The 8531-nt window shown below is 46.4% G+C and overlaps 1 protein-coding gene across 1 annotated transcript in view; it reads left to right on the top strand.

The window, feature by feature from the left end:
- Positions 1 to 531: 531 nt before the first annotated feature.
- LOC144148929 (uncharacterized) overlaps positions 532 to 8531 on the top strand; it is a 38697-nt gene continuing 30697 nt past the window's right edge. Inside the window, exon 1 of the mRNA XM_077680459.1 lies at positions 532 to 592. The gene's annotated coding sequence lies outside the window, so the exon portion shown is untranslated. The remainder of the gene's footprint in view (positions 593 to 8531) is intronic.

Raw genomic sequence — 8531 nt, 5'->3', positions numbered from 1 at the left:
GGAGGCAGGCTTCGACATTGGTGACCTGACCCCGACGAAGGGACAAATGCTATTGAAGGCTCGAGTGGCCCGTTTTCCCTCGTACATCGGCCACTCAGTGCCTCTCACCCCATCGAGACGCCTGTCAGCGAATCACTTTCGGAAGACGTTTCGAATATCTTGCAGGTGGGCCTGACGTAGTAGGCGACGACCAGGGGTGCCCCCCCTCCTCTCTTCCCCGTGTGGCGATCACGGCCTTCTCATATTCTCTAAGCGAGGGGATTCGACATTCTCTTCTATCGCTCGAAGCAAGCATGAAATATACACCAGCTTTCTGGCACCCGTGTCTTGTAGTCTTCGTGACATCACCAAATACGCAGGCCAGGTGGCGTTTCAAAGTTGCAGGTCTGGAAAGCAACCCTGCCGGGTATCTTCCGGTGGCCTTCCGGCACGTTTGAGCTCTGAGCCAATCGCGTGAGATCCCACCGGAAATCAACCCTGCCGGATATCTTCCGGCGGCCTTCTGGCACCCGATAAATTTTTGCCCCGCTGTCCCTGTCAGTCGCCAGTTTGGAGTTCCTGTTCCCACATATTTGAAAAGAAACCCACTTCAGTGAGTCCAATTTTCGTGCTGCGATTTTGCGAACTTTTGTTTTGGACAGGACATTTAGCAATTGAAGGAGCCTGCATCGTTACTTCGGTTTACACGTGTATGGGAGAGCACGTCGTTGCCTAATGTTTTTGCGGTGTTAGCTGTCTCACGCAGAAGCTGTTTTATCCAGAAACTTTCGTCTGAACTGAAATTTTCGAGTCGCGCATAGCTTTTAATACTTTGGACTGGGTTTGCCATTGCCTGTCAATGCACCCAGAAAAGCTTTTTTAAAGGTTTGTGGTTTAAGGTGTTCCGCACAACTCATTCGCCTTCACGAACACCTTCAATGTGCCGACTCTGGAACTCGATGAGCACCAAATGAAACCCACGAAACTCTCAACACCAGAGTGTTGACGCGGAAACATTGCTGAACATTTTTTTTGTGCACCCGTGGTGGTGAAGTTCTGCAGAAGACGAAGTTCACTAAAATAGCGGCAAAAGAAAAACATCGTGTTACTAGAGTCTACTAGAAGTTTTAGAGTGGCCCGACCGGCGGCCCGGGGAGGTGCTCCTTTCACGCAGAAAATAACGGCGGCGCTGTAGTCAACGGCAACTGAAGCGGCGGCTGGACGCGCGCATGGCCACGCGCCCTGCGGGGTAGCCAGATTGGGTGACAAAGAGCAAAATTGGGCGACTTTCACTTCCGTTTGGCTAAAAAAAGTTTTTTGGCGGTTGGGCGAGTTTTGGGCGAGTTTTACTTTCGGGCGTGCACCAAATTTAGGCATTTTTCAATCGCAAGGAAGATATCTGTTCGCGTTCGAGGAGTCCCTACTGATATTTTGTGAGCCGATTCCGCGTAGATATCTTGGAACCGACGGAGCAAAAGTTATGGTCAAGCAAAGCAACAGCCTGTACACGAGATATAGAGAGGTCAGCCCACGCCACATCCTGGTGAAATGCGTGTGCCATTCCCTGCAGTGTGCCAATATCCGCTGCACCAATTCCAGCGCTTGAGTCTGAATATTCCATTCTGCAAGCAAGTGTTGATAGCCTGCCGGACAGGTGCGTGATAAAGTTCTCGAAAAATCGAAAAACGTAAAAAGTGCCAGAAACGGCGCAGAAAACTTGGTATTTCCTTTCCTCTCTCGGCTTGCCGTCTTCCTTTTATGTTTGCCGATATTAAATGCCACCGTAGAATGAGTTTTCAGCCAAGTGTCTTTGACAAAAATGACCAAAAAACCGTATGTGTAACAAAACAGTAGAAAGTATTCTTCATGTTACGTTTGCTTTGGCATGAAGCGGATAAAGTTGTAAAAGTTTTCAGCCAAGTCAAGAGTTTTTTCCCCGGTTAAAACCTTGTATTCTGAATGGACCAAGTGGTGTCGCTCAGTCTGGTACTTACCTTGATCGGTGCTGTTTCTGACCTTGGCCTTTTCTTGCCCCCTCGTGTCTACTGTATTTTGTGGAGGCTCATGGAGAACGTGTGTCCGATCCCAGTTGGGGCTGTTCTTTTTATGAAGGCAAAAGATTAAAATGTCCGTATGTGCTAGCCCTCCACAATGGCGTGCCACATAGGCCAAGTGTTTTAGTTCTCTGGATCGTTCCCTGTTACATTACTACCAGGTGGTTTTCCTTCATTATAAAAAAGTTTGAGTTTAAAGGAACATTTTAACATATCGACAGAAACCGAGTGGCAAGAAGTGCGATTCTGCAACACTTCTTGTCGCTTCAACACCAATACAAGTGTGCAGAATTTTATACTGACGCCTCAAAAACTACCACCAATGTTTCCTGTGCTGCGCACGGACCGAGTTTGAATATTGGTAAAACCATGAATGTGTATAGTAGTATCTTCACGGCCGAGGCCCACGGTATACTTCTTGTTGTGAACCATATCCTCCAAACTAAAATTCCACAGTCCGTAATCTATACTAATTTCTTAAGTGTTGTGCGGACATTGTCAGCACAAAAAAACTGCTAAAAACCATGTTGTCAATCTTCTGATAAGCAGAATTATGTTTTTATATGCGCTAGACTTTGAAGTGACCGTGTTCTGGGTGCCTGGTCACTCTGGGATCGCAGGGAATGAGACCGCTGATCAAATGGCCGCTGCTGCTGCACTTAGTACAAGAGTTGACAATAACAGCTCCCTACACCGAGATGAAGCCACACACCAGAAAACAACTTCCAAAAACCTGGCAAACACACTGGAGTGAACAGAGAGACAACAAATTATACGTAATAAAATCACACTTGGGACCATACACCACTGACACACACAACAGAAACACAGAAGTTGCCTTTTCTAGGCTACGGATAGGGCGCACACATACAACACACTCGTATCTTTTTTTTGCGATAGAATGCCCGTTGGCATAAAATAACTTCTTATTTACAAATATACCCGGGCCCCCGTCTCTCGAATGAAGTCAAGAAGGGAGCGTGCTCACGGGGTCTTTAAGTGTTCTGCGTAACAGGTGCGGAGGTGCCCTATCCGTAGTTCACATACTCATTAAATGCAAAGCACTTCACACAACCCGACGGAAACACTTCCCACAACTGTACAGACTACACATCCCGTTACACCCAGCTCATTTACCCTCTGACGATCCCATGTTTTCTGTCCAGTGTGTTTTTAAATATTGTTACGAACAAGTGGACAATGCCCGATGTCCCACCATCGACGACGACGAGAGAGTGGCTGACGCGCAGCCGGTGCGAGCTCGGCGATAGCCGCCATGTAAATAGTGTAAAACACATCATCCGCATCTCATGGTTCATGTCCTGCCCCACGTGACATGTTTGGTGGAGTGTGCGGGTTTTCCCCCGTCCTGGCCCCAGCATCGCTTTGTCTCGGCACCGACGCAAACATCGACCGTACGTGGGCCGTGTCGGGCAGCCCCAGCCCCGCCGTGATCAGCACATGACGATGCCCCCGCCCCGTGTCCCCAGTCCATGAGAAGCCAATCAAGAACCGAGACAGATCATCCGCATCTCATGCTCATGCCCTGCGCCACGTAACAATATTTGACAGAAGCAAAATTTTTAGACCTGATTTCACACCACGCATTATCACAACCTGGCTTTCTACACCAGCCATCCTCATGGTGTGTTACTGGTTCTACTTTCGTCATTATTGAGTGATTTTAGTGTTTAGATCTTCATCCCTCACAACATCTACTGTATTGGCGCTCTTTTCCCCAGTTGGCTTTGCTTCATTAACATCCAATCATCATCAAATGAACTTCTTAAAGTGTTCGAAACATTAGGGAGACTTTTTGTCGAAATTTTGGCGGCGGACCCTGAGGAGTTCCTATTTTAGGTCATAATTTTCTTTCCTAAGGGCTGCCACTTCTGCTCTGATGTTGATTAGCTCATCTATTAGCTGTTTATAGAAGTTTAGAGGCGGCTGGGAAGAGGGGCTGGCATTGGAGGCCCCGTCAGGCGGGTAAAGCTGGCTCAAAAATGTGTCTAAACACGGATGCCGCCATGATGCCACGCTGTAGTTGCCAGATCACTAGTTGAAGATCAGGCTAACAGTTTTTTTTTTTCAAAATGAGGCACAAACTTAGGGTCCTAAGCTAAAATTAGGCAACTTTTATGGCAATAACTGAGTTTGTTTACGAGTTTGTATGCTGTTTATTAGTTTTCTCGAAGCATTCATGCTTGACGAAGAAAAATAAATGAAATATTAAGTAAAAAGAGGAGGTCGGGATGAGGCGCCAAATTCAGTTTCGGTATATTGTGAGGAGCGTCACTCATGTGGGGGTAATTTACAAAGGTTCACTCTAACACGCCTTAGTGTCTGCTGTGTCACTTCGTTGCTTGCGAAGACAAGCTTGCGAAGACTGCCGACGATACGGAATAATGCCGCCGCCGCCTATGTTCAAGGACACCTTCTCTACACGCCCGTAGTGGCTGCTGCCGATTTGAACTCGCCGTCAGCCGGTCATGTCATGTTACGCGAGACATTGGAGAGTTTTAGCTGACCGTTTTTCACGGTCCGCTCCGCTCCGATAGCAAGCGGCAGCGCCATTGCGCATGCGTGCCGCGCTTGGCCGCGAATGGCATTGGCTCCGGTTGCGCTGAGCGTGCCGCTGATACGGGAGCGGACCGTCGAAAACGGTTAGCTAAAACTCTCAATTGCTGGGCAGATCGGCTCCTTTTGACCGTATATGATTCGTAAATTAAAAACAACCAAATGTACGAAACATTTTACCATGCCTAGCGTATAACTAGGCTCTTGTTTACGAGTGCTGTTATACTTTCACTTAACGGTGTTTTACTTGAGTGAGATATAAAACAACCGCCAACTAATAATAATAATGGCAACTTTATTTGCACGATAAGGTGGTTTTCTAGAGGAGGACAAGGTTAAGCCGAAAGATAATCCCGAATGTAGGTGCAGAAATCTCCTGTATGCGTGTGTGCGATTGGTGCATGCTCCTTCGATCGCTGAAACACGCAATCTGAAATTTTTGAGAATATATTTGATGCTTTGCATGACATATTTCTTAAACTCGGTGGATCAGCGACGTTGTTTTATTACGTCTACTTGCACCTCTACTCTCATATGGCTCATGTATATACCTGCACAGAGGAGGAAGGGGAGGAGTAAACTTCATTCATGTGAGATGGGCACCCGTGTGGTGGGGCGTTAAAAAAATTATTCTGTCCTTCCCTGGGTGCCTTCACAAATGAACGGAAACGGCCACTTCCGTTCACGCCCAATTATCAGGACCACCCCGCCTGCAGGCGGTTTTGCCTGAAATGCCGGCGGGTTCGGCCGGAAATGTGTCTGTCAACAGAAACCGCCTAGGAAGCATGTTGAGGTAACACACATATGCGCTTTCTTGGGTCGCTATGGGACCGTCATGTATTTTGTGCAAGGTGAAGTTGACGAAGGATATACGTCTCCCTTGAAAAGTAAATTAATTTGAGTGTACCTATAAACTGTTATTCCCCCTCATTAGTTCAATCATAGTGGTTAATTTTGAAACAGCTGCCAAACATAACTATTGCAGGCGAATCAGACTGCCTAGCATGAGACTATCAATCGCTAATATAGAGTATTCAGACACCTAATGTGTATTGCATATGGCAGTCATTAAGAAAGCCGACAGTAAATGGAACTCTCAATTTTATTATTTGCGACAGTTACATCTGCAAGTATCGGTTCAGTCAGTGTCACCTGGAGACGTTCTTCAGCTGTATACACCAGATAAAAGGAAGGAATGCGATATGCGAATGCGATACGCGATAGAAGGAAGGAATTCGATATGTCTAGCACAGCCTTCTCATTTATGCCAACATTAAACCGGTGGCCGCAAAGGTGTCACACCAGACCTTGTGGAATTTCCACGCTTCCATTCCAGCGTGCTTACAGCAACAAGGATGATGACGAAGTTGCATTACCGAAGCTGGGTTCCAGTAATGCTGTAGCTGATTATGAACGCTCTGGCTATTGCTCATTCAGATTGTGGTCACCAGCATTGTTATTTTTATAAAAAATAATGGGCCATCACAATGCCATCAGCCCGTGTATCATGTGCTTCACACCATAGAACATATTCCGGGTCGCAATTCCGGCAACGAAAAAAAGAAATTTGACATTGCCAGCCCCTTCCACCGGTTTTGTTTGAGGTGTGAGAAGTTATTTGTGCAAGCTGAGCCCAATAAAATCTTGCGCACAAGTTACTTTTCATACGTACATTACTATTTGGCTGCCAGAACAAGCAAAAATAAACACAGAAAAAGCAAGAGGGTCATATGTACAAGCAGTTCTCATCCAACAAATTTTATTTCACCACCAGTAATACCAGCAGACCTCTAGGGAAGTTTGTGATGGTAACAGCAAGGCTAAGATGACCTAATGTGTGACTTTAAAGAAAGGACGAAACTGTAGAAGAAAGCTAGGGAGGTTAACCAAGGAAAGAAGAAGAACTGCCCAGGTGGCTGTGCCACATGTGGAAATGGGAACAGGAAACTTGAAAGGAAAGGAAAGAACTGGCATAAATTACAGGATAAAAAAATTCGGGAGAAAAAAAACATGGTGTGGAAATGGCCAGTACAAAGACAGCACCATGGGCGAAAAAAAGAGAGGCATAAAACATGCAGGCAAAACGACAAAATGGGCAAACGAAGGATGCTGCATGCAGGTAACACCCCTTCAGCAACTGTGACTGTTTTTCTCTCTTATACACTTCAATCTGCTTCTTCAAGGCAAGAACTGATTTGGCTACTTCAGCTCCATCTTGTCTAAAACCACTGAAATATTTCTGATTTTCTGTGTACATGATATAAATAGGGTACATAATTTCTAATTTTGCAAAAATTCACCTGAAGTGTCTGTTCCTTCGTGGCAAGCTTTCGTGACTAACTGCCTCGTAGAAGTGCATTTGCTTTGTTCATTTTTTAGTCTTTTATGCTGCCTCTGCTTGTATTTGTTGATTTCGTTCTTCTCTTCTTCTCCAGTGCTTAAGTTATTTTAATAATGATACTGTTTTTTCTTCAAAAGGGTTTTTCGACTTTTAGCCCTGTCTGTTTACTGGCTTTAAGCCTGCCATAGCTTTGCTGGAAATAGTTAGTTCCTCACACAATTTTCCTCTTTCTTTATTCTGGGAGAGGGGGCATGAAATTTTAAAAGGTAACGAGCCCTGCAGCGACTAATGAACACTTGCACTACTTTCTTCGTGGTTGGAAGTACTGAAAGCTATAGTTCCACAATCCCTTGAGTGAGTTTCATGATGCACATAACATAGTAATATTAGGCTTGGGTATTTCACGGTTATAGAATCTAAGCTAATGCAAGGGCCACTACCTAAAAGCATTTCAACTGGAGAAAAAAGTTGACACACGTGCTACAGAGGCCTCGTAGACAGGCACAGGCACAGAAAGCGTGTTTGTTTAGCACAAAGTGCAGTCACAAAAACGATTTCCATTTACAAGCATTTCTTGAAAGCTTTGTCCAGTTTGAACTTCCATTCGCTAGAGAAGCAAGTAGTTGTAAAGAGCACCTCAATAAATTGCGAAAACATCAGCTGACGCATGCAGAGGGGGGGGGGGGGGGGCGAGGCGTGTGAAACATGTTAAATTAGCGCTGTACAGACGGGACAACCAAGAAAAGACTACACAGGACTAGCGCTGCATATCAACTGAACTCTTTTACCACACACAAAAGGATATATACACAAACAGTGCATGCGCGAATACGGGGGAAGGCACCAGGAAAAAAATCAGGGGGAAAAAGCAATCAGGGGGAAGTGATTTCTTTTTAAAGGAAGAAGGAAACTAAATGAACTGGGGATATTATTAAGCTCTCATGGGAGCTCACCTGCATTTAACACAGTCCAGAAGCGGGAATAGTAGGGGAAATAGGATAGGAGAGAGAAAAGTAAAGATTAGAAAGGTGAGGGAAGAGTAGAGAAGAGTAGTTCCACTGTGGTCGATTCCGTCGCACACAACACACCACCAACACTGTTGGCTGGCGTAATGCTGCGTCCGGGAGACGAGAAGCCTCGAAGGGAACGGTGAAGCGAGGAGGAGAGCTTGGTGGGACGAAGAGCGAAGTCTGCGGCGGTCCCGACCGCTTTGGAGTTCGCTTGATAGGAGTGCGGCCGACAGACGGGTACTGGGGGGGCGGGAGCTGGCACTCGGCCGCCCACACCGGCAGAGCGAAAGCCGGGCGACATCCAACGGCCCGCGGTTGCAACGGGCCGCCGAAATGAAGCCCTTCCGAAGCACAGAAGCACGAAAAAACACGTCCGCTCAACTCCGAAACGACGACCGAGCTCCCCTGACGCACCCGCAAAAGCTATCTCTCTGAGCGTACGAAGTACCTGCTAATCTACGCGCTACCCTTCTCAGTTGCGGAGAATGCAAAACTGCATCTAACGCGGCAGCACGACACAAAAGTTCGCTACCTACCACAGGAAAAACTTTACACACCGTTTCTGCACAG

Source organism: Haemaphysalis longicornis, unplaced genomic scaffold, assembly GCF_048455015.1.
Source record: "Haemaphysalis longicornis isolate Haplotype H1 unplaced genomic scaffold, Haemaphysalis longicornis Haplotype H1 scaffold_8, whole genome shotgun sequence".
Taxonomy (NCBI): Eukaryota; Metazoa; Arthropoda; class Arachnida; order Ixodida; family Ixodidae; genus Haemaphysalis; species Haemaphysalis longicornis.
This window is presented reverse-complemented; position numbering and strand designations above follow the sequence as displayed.